General features: G+C 44.2%; 1 protein-coding gene and 1 pseudogene across 7 annotated transcripts in view; one reads left to right on the plus strand and one right to left on the minus strand.

The window, feature by feature from the left end:
- Positions 1–23,516, minus strand: part of rgmb (repulsive guidance molecule BMP co-receptor b) — a 254,274-nt gene that overhangs the window by 25,170 nt on the left and 205,588 nt on the right. The gene's annotated exons all lie outside the window — the stretch shown is intronic.
- On the plus strand, positions 21,380–21,617 carry LOC139279037 (U2 spliceosomal RNA; annotated as a pseudogene).

Genomic DNA, 23,516 nt, shown 5'->3' on the forward strand with positions numbered 1-23,516 from the left:
CCCCACTGATGGTGTCTAGGAGTGATCATGTAAGGTCAATGCTCTTCACACTCATTGCCATCATCTGAATCACATCTGTTAAATCCTGCAACTCAGGAGAGTGCAGTCGAGCTCTCCTTCCCCTGGGTGTAGCTCGCTGCATCCCACTGGGACCCGCAGCCTCGGATGGTGGGGCCCTGGGTGTGCCTCGCTGCACCCCACTGGAATCCCCAGACTTGAACTGAGAGAAACCATAGAATGTCCCAACACTCGTACCACTCTGGAAAGGGCCTGGCACCTCAATGGGTGGCACCTGTACCTCCTCCAGAATGAGTACAAGAGTGGGGGCTTCATCCATCACCTTCCCCTGTTCCTCCCCTTCACCCCCATGCTCTTGGTCTGGAAGATGTTCTCCTCTTCAGGCTCGTCCGCATCTGAATAATATTCTGCATCGGCTTCAGCCTCAAGTTCTGCAAAATATAACAGAACAGACAAATGGTTAGTAGCAGAGGAGGGGGCAGGGTGGAATGAGTAGGCTCACACAGCGCAGGCAGCAGGCTCACTTGAAGGACCACGATAAATGATAGCACACTGCATCAACCGAAGCATTGCTGACGGAGACATCCCCATGAACCGAAGCATGGCTAGCCCGCGCAATACTTAATATTTAGCAAAGCCAGAATGTGGAATTTGCAGGACTTACCCTTTCCCTCGAGTGTGGGCCCAGCTTGTGCAGTGGTGGTTGCTTTTCTCCAGGCAGGACCTATCAAAGCAGCGACCCTGTCTTCCAAGGGTGTCAGTGGGTGCAGTTCGCTGGGCCTCCACCTGTTCGAGTTCTTTCCCTTTTGTTGTGTGCCACCTTCCTCTGCAAAGATGAAAATATAACTTTTTAAGCGAGGGTGTCTTTCTGCTGGGTGGGACATATACAGATGGTCACATTTACAATTGCAATTCCACTGAATAAGTGAAAATATTACTTACACTAACTACTTAACCAAGGTCCTGCCACTTCTTTTTGTACTGGCCTCCAGACCTTGGGGTGGTCACCATTGCACAGTAATCTCTGCAAGTTGGTTCCAGCGTTTCTTCATATCTTTTGCTGAAACTTTTATGTGACCTCTGCTGGTGTTCAGCTCGTGCCACCTGGCCTCAATTACAGTAACCAGTGCTTCTACTTCATCTTGTAAGAAATTCTTGGTCCTTGAGAGCCGCGTTGCATATTGTATTGTAGCTCCGATTTTTCCAATGAGAATTAAAGTTCTCACACACAACTGGCTCTTTAAAAATGGCCGAATGCAGACCGGGAGCTGTACGGGGCATGCGCGCCCATAGCAGTCACGTCAAAAACATCCCTTTTTTTCTCGCACATGTGCAGAGAGGGTACATCGTTTTTTCAGCGGACATTAGCCTCCACTCCCTGAATCTAAAGGACAGGCTGCGCGGCGCCAATTTCAAAAAATAGAATGGGGAAACTTGCTCGTTATTATTTTGTAGTAGTAGGGGCCAAAAAACGCGGGCGTAACTCTTGCAATATGCCAAAAAACGGTATTGGGGAAAATTGAGCCCAAGGAGAGGTTCTGAGGGGGCTTGACAGGGTAGATGCAGAGAGGATGTTTCCCCTCATGGGGGAATCCAGAACTAGGGGGCATAGTTTCAGAATAAGGGGTCGCCCATTTAAAACAGAAATGAAGAGGATTTCTTCTCTCAGATGGTCGTGAATCTTTGGAATTCTCTACCTCAGAGAGCTGTGGAGGCTGGATCCTTGAATATATTTAAGGTGGAGATAGACAGATTTTTGAATGATAAGGAAAGTGAAGGGTTAAGGGGAGCGGGCGGGAAAGTGGAGTTGAGGCCAGGATCAGATCAGCCATGATCTTATTGAATGGCGGAGCAGGCTCGAAGGGCCAAGTGGCCTACTCCTGCTCCTATTTCTTATGTTCTTATGTAGATCATGGGGACCATTTCATTTAATTCTCAGGAAGAGATAAATTTGCTGTAAGGGCTCATCATGGCAGACAGCGACAGAAGGCAGGGTCATGTGGCATGAAGTGAATTGCAATTACACCATGTGGTTAGAGAAGCAGTGACAAAAGGTTTATTATACTGCAGGTTGCAGGGAATGACATCGTTTGTCGAATACTGACTGTATTTACATTTCAGCCACAAATCATCTCATCAGTCACTCATTGTGGCCATGGGACAGAACTGTATAATTCTGATCTGAATGTTCAGCATCTCTCAACAAAAACTGCAGACTTTGTTGAATTAGAGTAATAAACAGTATTGCAGATTTGAAATTAAGGGTTAAATGTCATCTTCAGCACTCCCTTTAAAATATAAATTCAAGGCTCAGTAAGTAAATGAGCGCGCAGATCAGGAAGGCGAATGGCTCGATCCCTGGTCTAAGCTGAATTAGGCAATCTCAGCTCGGGACACTACAACTGGCTTCAGATTCCCTCAGCTGGGATGGGGAGGGGGAAAGTAAGACATTATTCCTGCTCTTGATCACTACTTAAGACCAAGAAGGACAAAAGCACTATTGCAGAACGGGGCAAGAGAACCAGTATCTTATGAATGCAAGTTGTTGTCATTTTCCAGAATATCCCTCTGTTTGCACAATGCAGGTACAACGTCTGAAATCCGGAATCCTTGGGTCAGAGTCCGTGCTGGTTTTTGGGTTTTTCTAGATTCGGGACGTTGCACCTGTATACATCAAACATCAGCCTTGGCTCTGTACTCTTGCCTCTCAGTCGGAGGGTCATAGGGTTCAAGCCTCATTCCACATCTTGAACACAGAATCTAGGCTGACACTATATTGCAGTAGTGAGAGTGCTACATTGCTGATGGAACCGTCTTTCAGCTGAGACATTAAATTGAGAACCTGACTGCCCTCTTGTAGATATAAAATAACCCATGGCACTGTTCTAAGATGAACAAGGAAGCTCCCAGTGTCCTGATCACTATTTATTTCTCAATCATCACATAATACAGATTACCTGGCCTAATATCTCGTCGTTGTTTGTGAGACCTTGCTATGCACAAACTGGCTGCTGCAATTTCCCACATGACAAGTGATTACACTTCAAAAAAGTACTTAATTCACTGATAGAGAATTCAAGCTCTGCAGCCTGGCTGCAGTTTTGAGAAAACACAGACCACACTGCATTAAGTCATCAATCAACTTGACATTTTAGGACCTTTGGTAGCGAGCCAATTAAAGGTTAACAGACTATCAATTGAGCCAATAAGGTCAAAGAAGGCGCGTTCTTTTCTGTAAACTGATCAGGTATATGATCAGCCATTTTGGCCATGTGGTCTCAGAAGGACAAAGGCCTGGCTTAAAGCCAAGAGCTTGTTACAGCTGCCAGAATAAAAGTTATGTTAAAACTACAACCGGAGTTTGTATTTCATTGGAAATTAAGAGATCTAACAATTTTGGCGTCACGAACAGGATCGCTGAGGGAAGAAACTGAATTTTGGACATCGGACCTACATACTGAGGTAAGGACTCCTCTTTATAAAAGTCCTCGGTCAAAAGTCTAAATTCGCCTGTTCTTCTACGCGATTCCGAAAGCCTCCGGTTTGCGAACCCTCCGGTTGGTAGTTGGCTCGAGCTCCCATAGACGTCTAACTTCAGCGGTGTGTTAGTTAATTAATCACCGACCCACTGATCGGCTGGAAAGCCTACGACTCGAGACCCCAGTAAAGAAATAAGTATTATGGCAGCAGGAGATAAGAGCAAAGAATTGCCTACAACTGTTAAAGGCGGGCGGGCACCACCTGAGGTTTCGATAGATGAAATCCTCCAACAGTTGAAAGAATACAAAGAGCAACAATTCAACTTATCTAAAACCTGTATTAAGGACGAACAAAAGTACGGAACCTCCAAAGGACAATGGTCCTTGGACGAGATTTAAAGGGTCTGAGGAAAAACGACCTGTATGAAAAATAAAGAGCGAATCCGATGGTCCCTAACCGTTATGGAACAGATCTGACAGCGGAATGAAATTATAGTGCATTCCCAACATTATCGGGACCTGACCAGTACAAAGGACCAATTGCAAGCTGTTTGTGCACAGCTGCGACAGAAAAGACTTGAACTTGAAAAGTCGGAAGCGGAAATTAAAGATCTTAAAAGGTGAAATTAAAGAATGGAAAAAATCATTAAGAGACAGTAATAGGAAAAGGAAAATGTATTGGTCAATTCCCAGGGTACCCATGTTTGGATAAATTAAAAGCGCAAACCCAAAGACACGACCGAGGAATAGACACGGATTCTGAATCCTCTGACGAAACAGGGTCGGAGGATGAAGAATTAGGGGTGTGCTTTGCCCCGTTTAAAATAAGACGAGTTGTAGTCAAATCAGAAGAGACTGCAGATGAGGACGGAACCAAAAAAACGAGGAAAAGGGTGTATGCAAAATATTTATTTCATGATCCGGCAGACCCAGAGAAAATTGATGAATGGTCCAAGGAATTGCCCAATCCAAAGAAAGGAGGAGTAAAAACGTGGGACCAATTGGACCGCTTAAGAAATATATATCAACTTCATCCCTGGGATGGAGTGCAAATTTTGACCATAATGGTGCCAAAAACACGGAAGAAAATTGCACAACAAGGTAGAAGCAGCTTTGGGGCAGGATGAGCAAGAATTAAACGCAGGGTGGGAGGCGATTAAACACTGGCTGCAAGCCTTCAGTCCAGCTAAGACAGACTGGGGAAAAATTGCAGCCTGCCAACAGTAAGGAACAGAGGAGGTCCTGGAGTATGACGAGCGGTTTAGATGCACGTGGCTAGAACATTCGGGTATGAATAATACGGATGAGGAAATGGATGAACAAGTGTTTGGACCCCTGAAAGCAGCTTTCGTGGCAGGTCTAAAGCCAGAACTGTCCAAAATGCTTAAGGTAGTGTTACCGGACTGGGAAGGTAGAGGAACTACCTTTGCAGCATTGGTGGATCGATGTAACCAATTAGATCGGGATATGGGAGCTAAAGTCCGAGCTGTACAGGCTATGGGATGGAAAGCCCAGGATTCCGATAAACAGTCATTAGGAAAATTACCCGGAAAATGTCATTATTGTGGGAAAGAAGGTCACTGGGCCAAGACGTGGAGGACAAAACAGCAAGGTCACGGCCGGGGAAGAGGACGCAGCCAGGGATACAATTCAGCCAACAAACCAGGCTTGTCACAAGATAATGACCTCACAGAAGCATTTAAGCGACTGACAACACAACAACAGAAGGAGTTTCTTGGGATAGCAAAAAACGATTAGAGCCCGCCCTGGCCCCCCTCCTCGCATTAATACAACAGAGGGGAGATGGGCTATATATATATATATATAACTGTGAGGGTGGGCGATAAGGATGTGGACTGTCTTTTAGACACGGGGGCGGAATTAACATGCTTACCCTGACAATATGGAGACTTTTTGCCGTTGGATGGTAGGGCACGTACAGCCTATGTTGTTGGGGACCATAAAATGGAAATTAAAAGGACAACACCGGTACTTATAGGGCTGGGTCCACATGAACTAACCACGCAGGTCTGGATAGGCCCAGTAGATCAACCCCTTTTGGGAATGGACATTCTAATCCAAGTAGATTCATTGCTGCATTTCGAGGGTGGTCGGGTGACATGGTCAATTAGAACTTTGAAGAAAGAAGAATTGAAGGAACACCCCATATGGGCTAAAGATAAGAACGATTGTGGTCTACTCCAGATGGAGCCTGCGGCATTTACCGGGACCAAGCCTCCATGCACTAAACAGTATCCCATCAGTCCAACTGCCATTGCTGGAATCTTACCGGTTATTCAGCAATTGGAGAAACAAGGGGTGCTTATTAAAACGCATAGCTCCTCCAATAGCCCCGTGTGGCCGGTACAGAAATCTAATGAGACTTGGCGTTTGACTGTCGATTATAGGAAAGCTAACCAGTGTATTGATCAAAAAGCTCCTTTGGTCGCAGATCCCTCCACCATTTTTAATGCCCTCAAACCGGAACATAAATAGTTCTCGGTTATAGATATGGCCAACGGATTTTGGTCAGTGCCTCTGGCACCGGAGGTTCGATAGTGGTTTGCTTTCATGGTCCAAGGACAACAGTATACTTGGACCCGGTTACCGCAGGGTTTCCACAACAGCCCTACGGTATTACCTCCCCTGTCATCCACAGTCATCCAATATGTCGACGATATCCTGCTAGCTTCAAACACGGAAGAACAGCATGAACAAGATTTACGAACTTTGCTGGACCACCTTTGGCTGAAAGGACATAAAGCCAGCATCGACAAAGCACAAATATCCCAAGAAGAGGTTGTATACCTGGGACAAAAGATTTCACAAGGAAAGAGAGAACTTACCCAGGATAGAACTGCAGCCATTCGGGCTGCTAAAAAATCCACCACTTTTCAGGAACTAAGGTCTTTTTTGGGATTGTGTAACTTTAACAGAAATTGGATTGACTCCTTCACACAGCTTGCTCAGCCATTGAATGATATTTTAAAGGGGAAACATGCCTCTAAAGAAGCCATCACTCTCACTAAGGAACAGCAAGAGGCCTTCCTGAGTTGAAAAAGGCTTTGTGTTTGGCACTGGCTCTGGGAATCCCCAACAGTGGTAAGCCATTTACCCTGTTTGTCCATGAGAAAGAAGGATATATGACAGCTATACTGACACAAGAACATGGGGATCGGCAAAGACCTATTGGCTATTATTCGGCAAAACTGGATGCGGTAGCCCTCGGATGGGGAAGTTGCCTAAGGGCCATGGAAGCTACATGTCGAGCGGTAATGACCACTGCGGGTCTAGTCCTCGACCAAAAGCTGATTGTCAAGTGTCCCCACACCGTACACGCTTTGCTGTCTATGAATAGAATGTCTCAGGTGACGGCAGCTCAATGGACCCGCTGGAGAGCAGTTTTGGAAGCTCCTAATCTCCATATCGTCCGGGCCAGCCCGGTTAATCCCGCAACTATGCTCCCGATGTCAGAATCGAGGGAGCAAGAGGGGAGAGAATGTGAAGAGCATGACTGCGTGGAGATTTTAAAAGAAACAGAAGAAGCAGCCTTAGCAGCAGAGGAGCCTCTGCACAACCCAGACCTCATCCTGTTTACAGATGGTTCCTCCTTTGTTGACAATGGTACCAGAAAAGCAGGATGGGCAGTTACAACCTTATATGAGGTAGTGGCAAAAGGATGTTTACCCTCAGGAACGTCAGCACAACAGGCCGAGTTACGGGCCCTGTCAGAAGCATGTCGAATAGCAGAAAGACAGACAGCTAATGTCTACACAGATTCACGTTATGCTTTTGGAGTTGCTCACGACTTTGGTATGTTATGGCGGAAAAGAGGATTCCTCACTGCTGCTGGTACACCTATCCGAAATGGAAAAGAAGTCCGAGACTTACTAGAGGCCATACAATTACCTCAAGAAGTGTCCATCCTGAAGTGTAAGGCCCATACCAAGGAAAATACCACGGAAGCACAGGGAAATGCCCTAGCCGACCAGGCAGCCAAAGATGCCGCCTCACAGGGCGCTCCCCCAGAAGAACAAACACAGATGTGCAGATTGAAAGCACTCAGGACTCTGACACGAGATCTTCAAACAATGCAAGGCGAGTGCTCCCGAGAGGAAAAATTGACATGGATTGAGGCAGGAATTAAGCTACACGAAGATGGTGTTTGGAGACAAAGTTATCGACAAGCCAGTCACGCCACAAGCGCTTATGCCTTTTTTAGCCCAACAGATCCACTCGTGGCCTCACAACAGATGACGGCACGGTTCCAGAAAAGCTGGTGGGGTCGGGGATTTAAAAAACATGCCCAGCTGGTAGCAGACTGCTGTGTGGTCTGTCAGAAAAATAATTCTGGACCCATCACAGTAATGCCCCAATTGAAGCCCCCTGCCCCTGTCGGACCATTCCAGCATCTGCAGGTTGATTATATATCTCTTCCTTCATGCCAAGGATACACTAACATTCTTTCGACAGATTCTCTAGATGGATAGAAGCTGTCCCAACTAAAAGAGCAACAGCCAATCACACTGCAAAGGTCTAGTGTAAGGATTACATTCCCTGATGGGGAGTCCCGAGTAGCATTGACTCAGATCAGGGAACACACTTCACAGGTGCTGTCTGCCAAGAAGTCTGTAGGCAAAAAACAAAAAGGGCCACTGAATATAAAGGGGCTGCAGGAAGGGTCAAAACTAAAAATCATGGTTTAAAAACTAGGATTAAAACACTCTACCTAAATGCACGCGGCATTCGAAATAAAGTAAATGAGTTGACGGCACAAATCATTACAAATGGGTATGATTTGGTGGCCATTACAGAAACATGGTTGCAGGGTGGCCAAGACTGGGAATTAAACATACAGGGGTATCTGACGATTCGGAAAGATAGACAAGAAGGGAAAGGAGGTGGGGTAGCTCTGTTAATAAAGGATGATATCAGGGCAGTTGTGAGAAATGATATTGGCTCGAATGAACAAAATGTTGAATCATTGTGGGTGGAGATTAGAGATAGTAAGGGGAAAAAGTCACTGGTGGGTGTAGTTTATAGGCCCCCAAATAATAACTTCACGATGGGGCGGGCAATAATCAAGGGAATAATGGAGGCATGTGAAAAAGGAATGGCAGTAGTCATGGGGGATTTTAACCTACATATCGATTGGTCAAATCAAATCGCACGGGGTAGCCTGGAGGAGGAATTCATAGAATGCATACGGGATTGTTTCTTAGAACAGTATGTTACAGAACCTACAAGGGAGCAAGCTATCTTAGATCTGGTCCTGTGTAATGAGACAGGAAAAATAAACGATCTCCTAGTAAAACATCCAGGGGTATTCAACATTCAGGAAGGATAGAATAAAAGGAAAAGGAGGTGGGGTAGCATTGCTGGTTAAGGAGGAGATTAAGGCAATAGTTAGGAAGGACATTAGCTTGGATGATGTGGAATCTATATGGGTAGAGCTGCAGAACAACAAAGGGCAAAAAACGTTAGTGGGAGTTGTGTACAGACCTCCAAACAGTAGTAGTGATGTTGGGGAGGGCATCAAACAGGAAATTAGGGGTGCGTGCAATAAAGGTGCAGCAGTTATAATGGGTGACTTTAATATGCACATAGATTGGGCTAACCAAACTGGAAGCAATACGGTGGAGGAGGATTTTCTGGAGTGCATAAGGGATGGTTTTTTAGACCAATATGTCGAGGAACCAACTAGGGGGGAGGCCATCTTAGACTGGGTGTTATGTAATGAGAAAGGATTAATTAGCAATCTCGTTGTGCGAGGCCCCTTGGGGAAGAGTGACCATAATATGGTGGAATTCTGCATTAGGATGGAGAATGAAACAGTTAATTCAGAGACCATGGTCCAGAACTTAAAGAAGGCTAACTTTGAAGGTATGAGGCGTGAATTGGCTGAGATGGATTGGCGAATGATACTTAAGGGGTTGACTGTGGATGGGCAATGGCAGACATTTAGAGACCGCATGGATGAACTACAACAATTGTACATTCCTGTCTGGCATAGAAATAAAAAAGGGAAGGTGGCTCAACCGTGGCTATCAAAGGAAATCAGGGATAGTATTAAAGCCAAGGAAGTGGCATACAAATTGGCCAGAAATAGCAGCGAACCTGGGGACTGGGAGAAATTTAGAACTCAGCAGAGGAGGACAAAGGGTTTGATTAGGGCAGGGAAAATGGAGTATGAGAAGAAGCTTGCAGGGAACATTAAGACGGATTGCAAAAGTTTCTATAGATATGTAAAGAGAAAAAGGTTAGTAAAGATAAATGTAGGTCCCCTGCAGTCAGAATCAGGGGAAGTCATAACGGGGAACAAAGAAATGGCGGACCAATTGAACAAGTACTTTGGTTCGGTATTCACGAAGGAGGACACGAACAACCTTCCGGTTATAAAAGGGGTCGGGGGGTCTAGTAAGGAGGAGGAACTGAGGGAAATCCTTATTAGCCGGGAAATTGTGTTGGGGAAATTGATGGGATTGAAGGCCGATAAATCCCCAGGGCCTGATGGACTGCATCCCAGAGTACTTAAGGAGGTGGCCTTGGAAATAGTGGATGCGTTGACAGTCATTTTCCAACATTCCATTGACTCTGGATCAGTTCCTATGGAGTGGAGGGTAGCCAATGTAACCCCACTTTTTAAAAAAGGAGGGAGAGAGAAAACAGGGAATTATAGACCGGTCAGCCTGACATCGGTAGTGGGTAAAATGATGGAATCAATTATTAAGGATGTCATAGCAGTGCATTTGGAAAGAGGTGACATGATAGGTCCAAGTCAGCATGGATTTGTGAAAGGGAAATCATGCTTGACAAATCTTCTGGAATTTTTTGAGGATGTTTCCAGTAGAGTGGATAAGGGAGAACCAGTTGATGTGGTATATTTGGACTTTCAGAAGGCGTTCGACAAGGTCCCACACAAGAGATTGATGTGCAAAGTTAGAGCACATGGGATTGGGGGTAGTGTACTGACATGGATTGAGAACTGGTTGTCAGATAGGAAGCAAAGAGTAGGAGTAAATGGGTACTTTTCAGAATGGCAGGCAGTGACTAGTGGGGTACCGCAAGGTTCTGTGCTGGGGCCCCAGCTGTTTACACTGTACATTAATGATTTAGATGAGGGGATTAAATGTAGTATCTCCAAATTTGCGGATGACACTAAGTTGGGTGGCAGTGTGAGCTGCGAGGAGGATGCTGTGAGGCTGCAGAGCGACTTGGATAGGTTAGGTGAGTGGGCAAATGCATGGCAGATGAAGTATAATGTGGATAAATGTGAGGTTATCCACTTTGGTGGTAAAAACAGAGAGACAGACTATTATCTGAATGGTGACAGATTAGGAAAAGGGGAGGTGCAAAGAGACCTGGGTGTCATGGTACATCAGTCATTGAAGGTTGGCATGCAGGTGCAGCAGGCGGTTAAGAAAGCAAATGGCATGTTGGCCTTCATAGCAAGGGGATTTGAGTACAGGGGCAGGGAGGTGTTGCTACAGTTGTACAGGGCATTGGTGAGGCCACACCTGGAGTATTGTGTACAGTTTTGGTCTCCTAACCTGAGGAAGGACATTCTTGCTATTGAGGGAGTGCAGCGAAGGTTCACCAGACTGATTCCCGGGATGGCGGGACTGACCTATCAAGAAAGACTGGATCAACTGGGCTTGTATTCACTGGAGTTCAGAAGAATGAGAGGGGACCTCATAGAAACATATAAAATTCTGACAGGGTTAGACAGGTTAGATGCAGGAAGAATGTTCCCAATGTTGGGGAAGTCCAGAACCAGGGGTCACAGTCTAAGGATAAGGGGTAAGCCATTTAGGACCGAGATGCGGAGGAACTTCTTCACCCAGAGAGTGGTGAACCTGTGGAATTCTCTACCACAGAAAGTTGTTGAGGCCAATTCACTAAATATATTCAAAAAGGAGTTAGATGAGGTCCTTACTGCTAGGGGGATCAAGGGGTATGGCGAGAAAGCAGGAATGGGGTACTGAAGTTGAATGTTCAGCCATGAACTCATTGAATGGCGGTGCAGGCTAGAAGGGCCGAATGGCCTACTCCTGCACCTATTTTCTATGTTTCTAAAAGATCCTCTCGGAATGAGTGATCACAGTATGGTTGAATTTGTAATACAGATTGAGGGTGAGGAAGGTGTGTCAGAAACGAGCGTACTATGTTTAAACAAAGGGGACTACAGTGGGATGAGGGCAGAGTTGGCTAAAGTAGACTGGAAACACAGACTAAACGGTGGCACAATTGAGGAACAGTGGAGGACTTTTAAGGAGCTCTTTCATAGTGCGCAACAAAAATATATTCCAGTGAAAAAGAAGGGCGGTAAGAGAAGGGATAACCAGCCGTGGATAATCAAGGAAATAAAGGAGAGCATCAAATTAAAGACCAATGCGTATAAGGTGGCCAAGGTTAGTTGGAAACTAGAAGATTGGGAAAATTTTAAATAACAGCAAAGAATGACTAAAAAAGCAATAAAGAAAGGAAAGATAGATTACGAATGTAAACTTGCGCAAAACATAAAAACAGATAATAAAAGCTTTTACAGATATATAAAACGGAAAAGAGTGACTAAAGTAAATGTTGATCCCTTAGAAGATGAGAAGGGGGATTTAATAATGGGAAATGTGGAAATGGCTGAGACCTTAAACAATTATTTTGCTTTGGTCTTCACAGTGGAAGACACAAAAACCATGTCAAAAATTGCTGGTCACAGGAATGTGGGAAAGGAGGACCTTGAGACAATCACTATCACTAGGGGGGTAGTGCTGGACAGGCTAATGGGACTCAAGGTAGACAAGTCCCCTGGTCCTGATGAAATGCATCCCAGGGTATTAAAAGAGATGGCAGAAGATATAGCAGATGCATTCGTTATAATCTACCAAAATTCTCTGGACTCTGGGGAGGTACCAGCGGATTGGAAAGCAGCTAATGTAACGCCTCTGTTTAAAAAAGTGGGCAGACAAAAGGCAGGTAACTATAGGCCGGTTAGTTTAACATCTGTAGTGGGGAAAATGCTTGAAACTATTAAGGAAGTAATAGCGGGACATCTAGATAGGAATAGTGCAATCAAGCAGACGCAGCATGGATTCATGAAGGAGAAATCATGTTTAACTAATTTACTGGAATTCTTTGAGGATATAACGAGCATGGTGGATAGAGGTGTACCGATGGATGTGGTGTATTTAGATTTCCAAAAGACATTCGATAAGGTGCCACACAAAAGGTTACTGCAGAAGATAGAGGTATGCGGAGTCAGAGGAAATGTATTAGCATGGATCGAGAATTGGCTGGCGAACAGAAAGCAGAGAGTCGGGGTAAATGGGTCCTTTTCGGGTTGGAAATCGGTGGTTAGTGGTGTGCCACAGGGATCGGTGCTGGGACCACAACTGTTTACAATATACATAGATGACCTGGAAGAGGGGAAAGAGTAGTGTAACAAAAGTTGCAGATGACACAAAGATTAGTGGGAAAGCGGGTTGTGTAGAGGATACAGAGAGGCTGCAAAGAGATTTGGATAGGTTAAACGAATGGGCTAAGGTTTGGCAGATGGAATACAATGTCGGAAAGTGTGAGGTCATCCAGCTTGGGGAAAAAAAAAAAAACAGTAAAAGGGAATATTATTTGAATGGGGAGAAATTACAACATGCTGAGGTGCAGAGGGACCTGGGGGTCCTTGTGCATGAATCCCAAAAAGTTAGTTTGCAGGTGCAGCAGGTAATCAGGAAGGCGAATGGAATGTTGGCCTTCATTGCGAGAGGGATGGAGTACAAAAGCAGGGAGGTCCTGCTGCAACTGTATAGGGTATTGGTGAGGCCGCACCTGGAGTACTGCGTGCAGTTTTGGTCACCTTACTTAAGGAAGGATATACTGGCTTTGGAGGGGGTACAGAGATGATTCACTAGGCTGATTCCGGAGATGAGAGGGTTACCTTATGATGATAGATTGAGTAGACTGGGTCTTTACTCGTTGGAGTTCAGAAGGATGAGGGGTGATCTTATAGAAACATTTAAAATAATGAAAGGGATAGACAAGATAGAGGCAGAGAGGTTGTTTCCACTGGTCGGGGAGACTAGAACTAGGGGGCACAGCCTCAAAATACGGAGGAGCCAATTTAAAACCGAGTTGAGAAGAAATTTCTTCTCCCAGAGGGTTGTGAATCTGTGGAATTCTCTGCCCAAGGAAGCAGTTGAGGCTAGCTCATTGAATGTATTCAAGTCACAGATAGATAGATTTTTAACCAATAAGGGAATTAAGGGTTACGGGGAGCGGGCGGTTAAGTGGAGCCGAGTCCACAGCCAGATCAGCCATGATCTTGTTGAATGGCGGAGCAGGCTCGAGGGGCTAGATGGCCTACTCCTGTTCCTAATTCTTATGTTCTTATGTTACTGAACATTACGTGGGATTTACACTGTCCTTATCATCCGCAATCATCAGGACAAGTAGAGCGAATGAATTGAACTCTGAAACAACGGCTTGCCAAATTAAAACAAGAAGGAACACCATGGCCCTAGGCACTACCAATAATGCTGTGTAGTATTAGGGCAACCCCGAACAGAACTACAGGTCTAAGCACATTTGAAATTATAACAGGAAGACCCATGTCGCTGCCAGGAACTATCGATTTACGGAAAGCTGATATTCACTTAATGAGTGACACTTTGTTATCATACTGTCAGAACCTAACCAATGCTATTAGTTCTGTTTCCCGACAGGTATCGGCAGCTTGGGGTAATCCACCCGAAGGAGGACACGACATCATCCCGGGAGTCTGGGTGTATGTGAAAAAGTTGCATAAAGAACCTTTGGGTGCCAAGTGGGAGGGACCTTATCAAGTGTTATTGACCACCCAGGCAGCTGTTAAAGACAAAGGAAAGAAAGCCTGGATCCACGCTTCACACGTTAAACGAGCACTCGTAACTGAAGCTGAAATCTGATAAGGACAATTGCAGTAAATTTATACACTTTGACAAAAAGTATTACTGACTGCAGGTATTCTAGGCATTTGCCTACTTCTTACTAGCCGACCCTCTGCACCAAAGGGAAATAGTAGGGTAGCAAGGGAATTACATGTAAATACCTTTTTATATATGTCATACATTTATGCCAAACAAGGTAACATTTCTAGTTGTTGGGTAGGTGCGCATATTCCTATTCACTCAAAGGGAGGGATTCCCTTGAGGCCAGTTCCCTTGAATATCTCGGAAATGGCTGAGTGGATAATTAATCAAAAGAAAACAGGCAATGCGTTTCAGGATACGGAAAACTGGGCACGTAAATGGAAGTCAGCAGGTTACAATCTGACTACCTTTGAAGGGGGATACCAACCGTTCTACAATAATTCCAAACGGCCCCCATTTTTTGTCATCACTAACACAACGGGAATAGGAAGACCGGGGGAATCGGTCTGTCTGATTAGAAACATCAAAAGAGGCCAAAATATGGGGTATAGTAACTGCTCCCGGAATTATAATGTAATCAAGCCACGGAACCATCCAAACTGGGCTGATGTGGGAATTCTTAACATAACGGGGATTCTGAATAAAACAGATGGAAAAGCCTGGACAGACCCGGAGTGTTGCTGACAAAGAAACAGCTAACATTCATTGCCTATAATGGCACCTATTGGGTGTGTGGCCACAAGGCCTACCCTTTGGTTGCCCCAGAATTGGACGGGATCCTGCTATTTAGCCTATATTGTGCCATATATGGATCATATAAAGTCACTGTCGGAACATTTACACCGTCCTAAGAGAGCTATCACAGAAACAGAGAGGTTCTTTGCCATTCTGATCCCCAGGTATAGGACCGCCAGACTGGCAAGGGAATCCATTAACATGGCATCCGTTGTGAAACGGGTAGCCAATGATACCTCAGAGGCCCTAGTTAAAATCAATGCAGAAATGGTAGCAATCCGCACAGTAGCCCTGCAGAATAGACTGGCCCTTGACTATATCCTGGCTGAAAAGGGAGGTACTTGCGCCCTACTCGGAACTGAGTGTTGCACATATATCCCAGATAGTTCCGAAGAAATTACCCACTTAGCGGAGCATATCCAAAAGGAGGTAGAAAAACTTCAGCAACCCCCATCATTTCACTTTGTGGAGCGGAGCCACTGAATGGCTAGGTTCAATAGGAACTTCATTGGTGGAAGGTTTAATTCTAGTCGTTGTAATTATTTTACTTTTATATTGTTTGTTTATGTTGATTAAATGTTGTTGTGACCAGGCGGCTGCAGCTGCTGTCCCGCAGGTGAGACACCTTGCAGGTCCCAGCAGACCGTCTGTACGTGGCACAGGGGTATGTTATGTTTAAGGGAAGGTTGTTTACTGGTTGAATTAAGATATTGATTTGGATTAAAGTGGAAGAAGGTTAATTAACCTACTAAAACCAGACTTCCATTGTGGCCACGATGGAATTCGGGTTGGTGTAAATTTGTGTGGAAGCTACTAGTCTGGACATGTGGCGAAACACATCAACAAATTTTGGAAGGAAACTCTTAACATGTATGAAATGATTTTGTAGAATGTTTAACCAGTGATAGCTGATGTTTTATGATTCAGTTTGTGAAAGAATCAAAGGGGGGGTTTTGATAGAGAATTCAAGCTCTGCAGCCTGGCCGCAGTTTTGAGAAAACACAGACCACATTGCATTAAGTCATCAATCAACTTGACATTTTCGGACCTTTGGTAGCGAGCCAATTAAAGGTTAACAGACTATCAATTGAGCCAATAAGGTCAAAGAAGGCACGTTCTTTTCTGTAAACTGATCAGGTATATGAACAGCCATTTTGGCCATGTGGTCTCAGAAGGACAAAGGCCTGGCTTAAAGCCAAGGGCTTGTTACAGCTGCCAGAATAAAAGTTATGTTAAAACTACAACCGGAGTTCGTATTTCATTGGAAATTAAGAGATCTAACATTCACTATGAAGCACTTTGAGACATCCTGAAGTTATGAAAGGCTCTATATAAATGCACGTTATTTCTTCTGTTCAGACTAAATCACTTAGATGTTTCTGTATCTAATGTATATGAAAGAAAAGCATGTGGGAGAAGAGTACTTTCAATCACATTATGCAACCTATCTTCCAGTGGTGCCCCGCAGGGATCTGTGTTGGGGCCTTAACTATTCACAGTATTTATTAACGACTTAGATGATGGCATAGAAAGCCATATATCCAAATTTGCTGATGACACAAAGATAGGCGGCACTGTAGGCAGCATAGATGAAAGCCTAAAATTACAAAGGGATATCGATAGATTAAGTTAAGGGGAAAAACTGTGGCAAATGGATTACAATGTAAGCAAATTTGAGGTCAACCACTTTGGACCTAATAAGGATAAAACAGGGTACTTTCTAAATGGTGAAAAGCTAAAAATAGTGAAGGTCCAAAGAGACTTGGGGGCCCAGGTACATAGATCATTAAAATGTCATGAACAGGTACAGAAAATAATCAAAAAGGTCTTTATATCTAGAGGACTAGAATACAAGGGGGTAGAAGTTATGCTGACAAAACTCAGGTTAGACCACACCTGGAGTACTGTGAGCAGTTCTGGGCACCACACCGTAGGAAAGGTATATTGGTCTTAGAGGGAGTGCAGAAAGATACCCGGACTCCAAGGGTTAAGTTACGAGGAAAGATTACATAAATTAGAGTTGTATTCCCATGAATTTCGAAGGTTAAAGGGTGATCTGATCAAAATTTTCAAGATATTAAAGGGGAGGAGATGGGGTAGATAGAGAGAAACTATTTCCGCTGGTTGTAGATTCTAGGACTAGGTGGCATAGTCTAAAAATTAGAGCCAGATCTTTCAAGAGTGAAATTAGGAAACACTTCCATACATAAAGGGTGGTAGAAGTTTGGAACTCTCTTCCGCAAATGGCAATTGATGCTAGATCAATTGTTAATTTTAAACCTGAGATTGGTAGCTTTTTGTTAATCACAAGTATTAAGGGATATGGAGTTAGGTCGCAGATCAGCCATGATCTCATTGAATGGTGGAACAGGCTCGAGGAGCTCAATGGCCTATTCCTGTTCCTATGCATCTAAAATTGATAATGCACTGATTCCATGTTTTCAAAGAAGAGCCACATTCAAAGCGAAATCAGGTTGGAGAATCGGGGCTATAATTGTTTAGATCAATCTCTGACCTGAGCTTGGCTATCCTAATATGCTTTGTCATACATCACACAGAGCAATTTTCAGGTTCAAGCAATATTGAAAAACCTGTGTGTCAAAATCAAGAGCAACATTTACTTTTAAAAAAAAACAGTATTTTGAACAATGAAAAATAATGTACTTATTTGAATAGAGAGGTTCAAGTTGACATAAGTTTACTTTTGTTATTTGCTAACATTATCAAACCAACACCCCATCTGATCTCATTTACATTACTTGCCATGAATTCACTTACAGGTATCAATTTTTTTTTACTGGATTAGGGTTTGAAAATACAATATAATTTGATTGGGCACGCTCTGGCCTGATTAAGTACCCCCTTGAGATACTCAACATGCAGCTAGGGATCAACTATTCACCCTATTATTTAGTCTGGGGCAAAGAAAAGTATTCCACTAATGCCTGAGCTGAGCAAAAGGATCAGAACAAATTAGTGGTTCAAAGTACCACCAGAGACCATGATGTAATGATGATAATGAACTCCACTTGTGCTGCATTGGGGAACTGAGGACAGAAGGTGGATTGCAGTCATATTTTCAGCAGCTCAATTCCAAATGAAGGTAATGACCTAATTTGTTACTACAATACTTGGGAGTTTGTAGCTTGAACTAAGTAGATGTTTCTGAGTTTGAGAGTAGATTCTGCCAACATCTGCCAATATTTATGTATTTGCAGAATCTGAAACTGCTTGATTTTGTTGTAGCCAAATGCCAACAGATAACACAATCAGTGCAGCATGTGATCAAATATTTATTAGTTTGTAAACTAGGTGATATGTGAGGTTGCAGCTGAAGGCAACTATAACAAGGGACAGAGGTCTTGTGAACTTGACTCTAATGTTGCTGGAGCAGGGAAAGAAATTTATTGGGGTATCAATGGCCAAGTCAGAGCATTTGCAGATCCTAATCTAGTTCAGCAAGTGCTAGTTATTCTTTGCTTAAGTTTTTGCACAAAAGTGAGAGTTTCACATCATAGAAACATAGAAAATAGGTGCAGGAGTAGGCCATTCGGCCCTTCGAGCCTGCACCACCATTCATAGAAACATAGAAAATAGGTGCAGGAGCAGGGCATTCAGCCCTTCTAGCCTGCACCGCCATTCAATGAGTTCATGGCTGAACATGAAACTTCAGTACCCCCTTCCTGCTTTCTTGCCATAACCCTTGATCCCCCGAGTAGTAAGGACTTCATCTAACTCCCTTTTGAATATATTTAGTGAATTGGCCTCAACTACTTTCTGTGGTAGAGAATTCCACAGGTTCACCACTCTCTGGGTGAAGAAGTTTCTCCTCATTTCGGTCCTAAATGGCTTACCCCTTATCCTCAGACTGTGACCCCTGGTTCTGGACTTCCCCAACATTGGGAACATTCTTCCTGCATCTAACCTGTCTAAACCCGTCAGAATTTTAAACGTTTCTATGAGACCCCCTCTCATTCTTCTGAACTCCAGTGAATACAAGCCCAGTTGATCCAGTCTTTCTTGATATGTCAGTCCCACCATCCTGAGAATCAGTCTGGTGAACCTTCGCTGCACTCCCTCAATAGCAAGAATGTCCTTCCTCAAGTTAGGAGACCAAAACGGTACACAATACTCCAGGTGTGGCCTCACCAAGGCCCTGTACAACTGTAGTAACACCTCCCTGCCCCTGTACTGAAATCCCCTCGCTATGAAGGCCAACATGCCATTTGCTTTCTTAACCGCCTGCTGTACCTGCATGCTAACCTTCAATGACTGATGTACCATGACACCCAGGTCTCGTTGCACCTTCCCTTTTCCTAATCTGTCACCATTCAGATAATAGTCTGTCTCTCTGTTTTTACCACCAAAGTGGATAACCTCACATTTATCCACATTATACTTCATCTGCCATGCATTTGCCCACTCACCTAACCTATCCAAGTCACTCTGCAACCTAATAGCATCCTCCTCGCAGCTCACACTGCCACCCAACTTAGTGTCATCCGCAAATTTGGAGATACTGCATTTAATCCCCTCGTCTAAATCATTAATGTACAATATAAACAGCTGGGGCCCCAGCACAGAACCTTGCGGCACCCCACTAGTCACTGCCTGCCATTCTGAAAAGTACCCGTTTACTCCTACTCTTTGCTTCCTGTCTGACAACCAGTTCTCAATCCACGTCAGCACACTACCCCCAATCCCACGTGCTTTAACTTTGCACATTAATCTCTTGTGTGGGACCTTGTCGAAAGCCTTCTGAAAGTCCAAATATACCACATCAACTGGTTCTCCTTTGTCCACTTTACTGGAAACATCCTCAAAAAATTCCAGAAGATTTGTCAAGCATTCAATAAGATCAGGCTGATCATTCACCTCAGTATCCCTTTCCTGCTTTCTTACCATACCCCTTGATCCCTTTAGCTGTAAGGGCCATATCTAACTCCCTCTTGAATATATCCAATGAGCTGGCATCAACAACTCTCTGCGGTAGGGAATTCCACAGGTTAACAACTCTCTGAGTGAAGAAGTTTCTCCTCATCTCAGTCCTAAATGGCTTACCCCTTATCCTTAGACGATGACCCCTGGTTCTGGACTTCCCCAACATCGGAACATTCTTCCTGCATCTAACCTGTCCAGTCCCGTCAGAATTTTATATGTTTCTATGAGATCCCCTCTCATCCTTCTAAACTCTAGTGAACACAGGCCCAGTCGATCCAGTCTCTCCTCATATGTCAGTCCTGCTATCCCGGGAATCAGTCTGGTGAACCTTCGCTGCACTCTCTCAATTGCAAGAACATCCTTCCTCAGATTAGGAGACCAAAACTGAACACAATATTCCAGGTGAGGCCTCACCAAGGGCCCTGTACAACTGCAGTAAGATCTCCCTGCTCTTATAATCAAATCCCCTAGCCATGAAGGCCAACATACCATTTGCCTTCTTTACCGCCTGCTGTACCTGCATGCCAATTTTCAATGACTGATGTACCATAACACCCAGGTCTCGTTGCACCTTCCCTTTTCCTAATCTGCCGCCTTTCAGATAATATTCTGCCTTTGTGTTTTTGCCCCCAAAGTGATAACCTCACATTTATCTACATTATACTGCATCTGCCATGCATTTGCCCACTCACCTAAGTCACCGTGCAGCCTCATAGCATCCTCCTCACAGCTCACACCGCCACCCAGCTTAGTGTCATCTGCAAACTTGGAGATATTACACTCAATTCCTTCATCTAAGTCATTAATGTATATTGTAAGTAGCTGGGGTCCCAGCACTGATCCTGCTCACGAGAAGTTCCACAGGTAGGGGAAGTGATGTGTAAAACTCTGCTATGGTTACTCTGGAAAATGTTTGCATTGATACAGGATATTTGAATTGCTGCTGTAGCAGCTCCTGTATTCTTAACATAAACATGGAAGTCTGCTTCAACTCTTGCAATATTACTAGAATTAGAATATTCATCAGTTAGTGGCTTTTGACGGACTGTCAAAATTTCAAGGTGGTGTGGAAGTACATATTTTAACTATTCAAAGAAATAGGTGGTTTTATACGAAAGTACTTTTACTGCATTACTTTTTCCTATGATTAAAGTTACTGTCCCATATACAGTCACTAAGCTTTGCTTTACCGTCATGAATCTATTGTGCTGCCATGTGATAGGTAATGGGGAGCGGGAGGGGGAGTGGGGGAGGTTAAGACAGGAACAGTAATGACATTATATATCGACTATTAAGAAGAGAATCATCGCTTCTCGGCCTTTTGGCTAAGATCATGCGTAACTGACCTGACAGGGGAGTAACCATGACCCCAACGTGGTTCTCCCTGGATCAGGAAGGTGATTCTCCTACGCTTTTTGGAAATAGGAGGTGGGTGGGGTGGCTTGACCCATCCACCTCCACGGAGGTGTGTGGGGGGCCTGACCCATCCACCTCCATGGCACGAACCTGGTATTGCAGTACTTCCAGGAATGGTGCAGTGGCTCTAGGCCTTTTGGCTAAGAGCATTGGCGCAGAGTGATCCTTGATGTGTGCAAGGTGACCTCTGGCGTTTGTGATTTGACAAAGAATTGGAAAGATTGGCAACGAATAAAAAAAAAATTAAGAAGAGAATCAGGCAATACAGTTTCCGATTCCACTACAGTTTGAAACAAATTTCAGTCTTCCACACTGACACTATGGCCCTTAAATTCTGGTCGGAGGCTTCTTTCGGACGAACGCCTCTGACCAGAGAATTTTTACGAAATTACCTGGTTGCCCCGGAGGAGCGTGGCATTCCAGTGGGGAGGCCTTTTCTTCCCACGCTGCGAAGCGTGCTCCCGTTCTCCAGGTTCCCACAAAGAAGGTACAGTCACGTGTGACTGCTCAGCCAATCAGGTACAGTAATCCTCAGCATTCTCATTAATAGCAATGAGAACTCCGTATCTACGAGTTCGCATTGCTATTAATGAGGGAAAAAAAACAAACACACTAAACACCATAATAAAAAAATAAAAAACACACCTCACAATAAAAATTAATTGAAATTAAAGTTAATAAATGTCTTAGAATTTTCTTTTACAATTTAAAAAAAAAGTTTTGGGCAGGGTTTTTAAATAATAAAATATGTTTTTAAAATGTTATTTTATTATGTTTTTGCATGTTTTAAAACTCTTACGCCTGTAAAAGTAGGCCATGTGTTTGCTTTTATCAGGCGCAAGGGTTTTGAGGACATTTGCTGGGCAAGATATGGGTAAATCCGGCAATCTTGCCCAGCTGGAGCTTGACAGATTGGAAAAGCCGATGTGCGCTGAAAACTGGCTTTTGCGATGCCTTCCTGGGTCCGTACACACTCCGGGGAGGACGGAATTTCTGGGCCAGTTCCATACTATTAAACAACATAATATCTGTATTCAAATGTTAGGAGTAGCTTTGTTGTGGTATTGTAATATTAATTATACTGGGAAGTGTGAGGACATCCACTTTGGGCTTTAGAAAGATAGATCAGAGTATTTTCGAAATGGTGGTAAGTTAGGAACTGGGAAGGAGCAGAGCGAGTTCGGTGTTCATGTACAAAAGTCACTAAAAGCTAGTGGACAGGTACAAATAAATAATTTAAAAGGCTAATGGAATGTTAGCCTTTATCTAAAGGGGCTGGAATACAAAAGGGTGAAAGTTATTCTACAGTTGTATACAGCTCTGGTTAGAATTCATCTTGAGTACTGCGTTCAGTTTTGGGCACTGCACCTTAAAAAGGCGATACACATTAGCCATGGAAGGGATATAGTGCATCTTCTTCTTCTTAGGCAGTCCCCCGGAGTTGAGGATGACTTGCTTCCACACTATAATGAGTTCTAAGGTGACTGATGAGACCAATGCGGGATCTACAGTCTCTGTCACAGATGGGGCAGATAGTGATTGGAGGGACGGGTGGGTAGGGTGATTGATTTATCGTATGCTCCTTCCGCTGCTTGTACTTGGCTTCCGGTGAAGAGACTCGAAGTATTCGGCGCCTTCTCGGATTTTTCTCCTCCACTTTGAGTGGTCTTGGCCCAGGGATTCTCAAGAGTCGGTGGGAATGTTAAATTTTTTCAAGGAGGCATTTTTGTCCTTGAAGCATTTTATCTGCCCCCCCTCTCCCCCCCGAGTAGAGTACTTGTTTCGGGAGTCTAATATCAGGCATGCTGACATTGTGGCCCGTCCATTGGAGCTGATTGACCGTGGTCAATGCCTCGATGCTGGGGATGTTGGCCTGAGAGAGAACACGGTCGTTGGTGTGCCTATCCTGCCAATGGATTTGCAAGATTTTGCGGAGGCAGAGATGGTGGTACTTCTCCAGTGCTTTGAGATGCCTACTGTACATAGTCCATGTCTCTGAAGCATATAGCTCTGAAGCATATAGTGC

Source organism: Pristiophorus japonicus, chromosome 1 (genome assembly GCF_044704955.1).
Source record: "Pristiophorus japonicus isolate sPriJap1 chromosome 1, sPriJap1.hap1, whole genome shotgun sequence".
In the NCBI taxonomy this organism is placed as follows: domain Eukaryota; kingdom Metazoa; phylum Chordata; class Chondrichthyes; family Pristiophoridae; genus Pristiophorus; species Pristiophorus japonicus.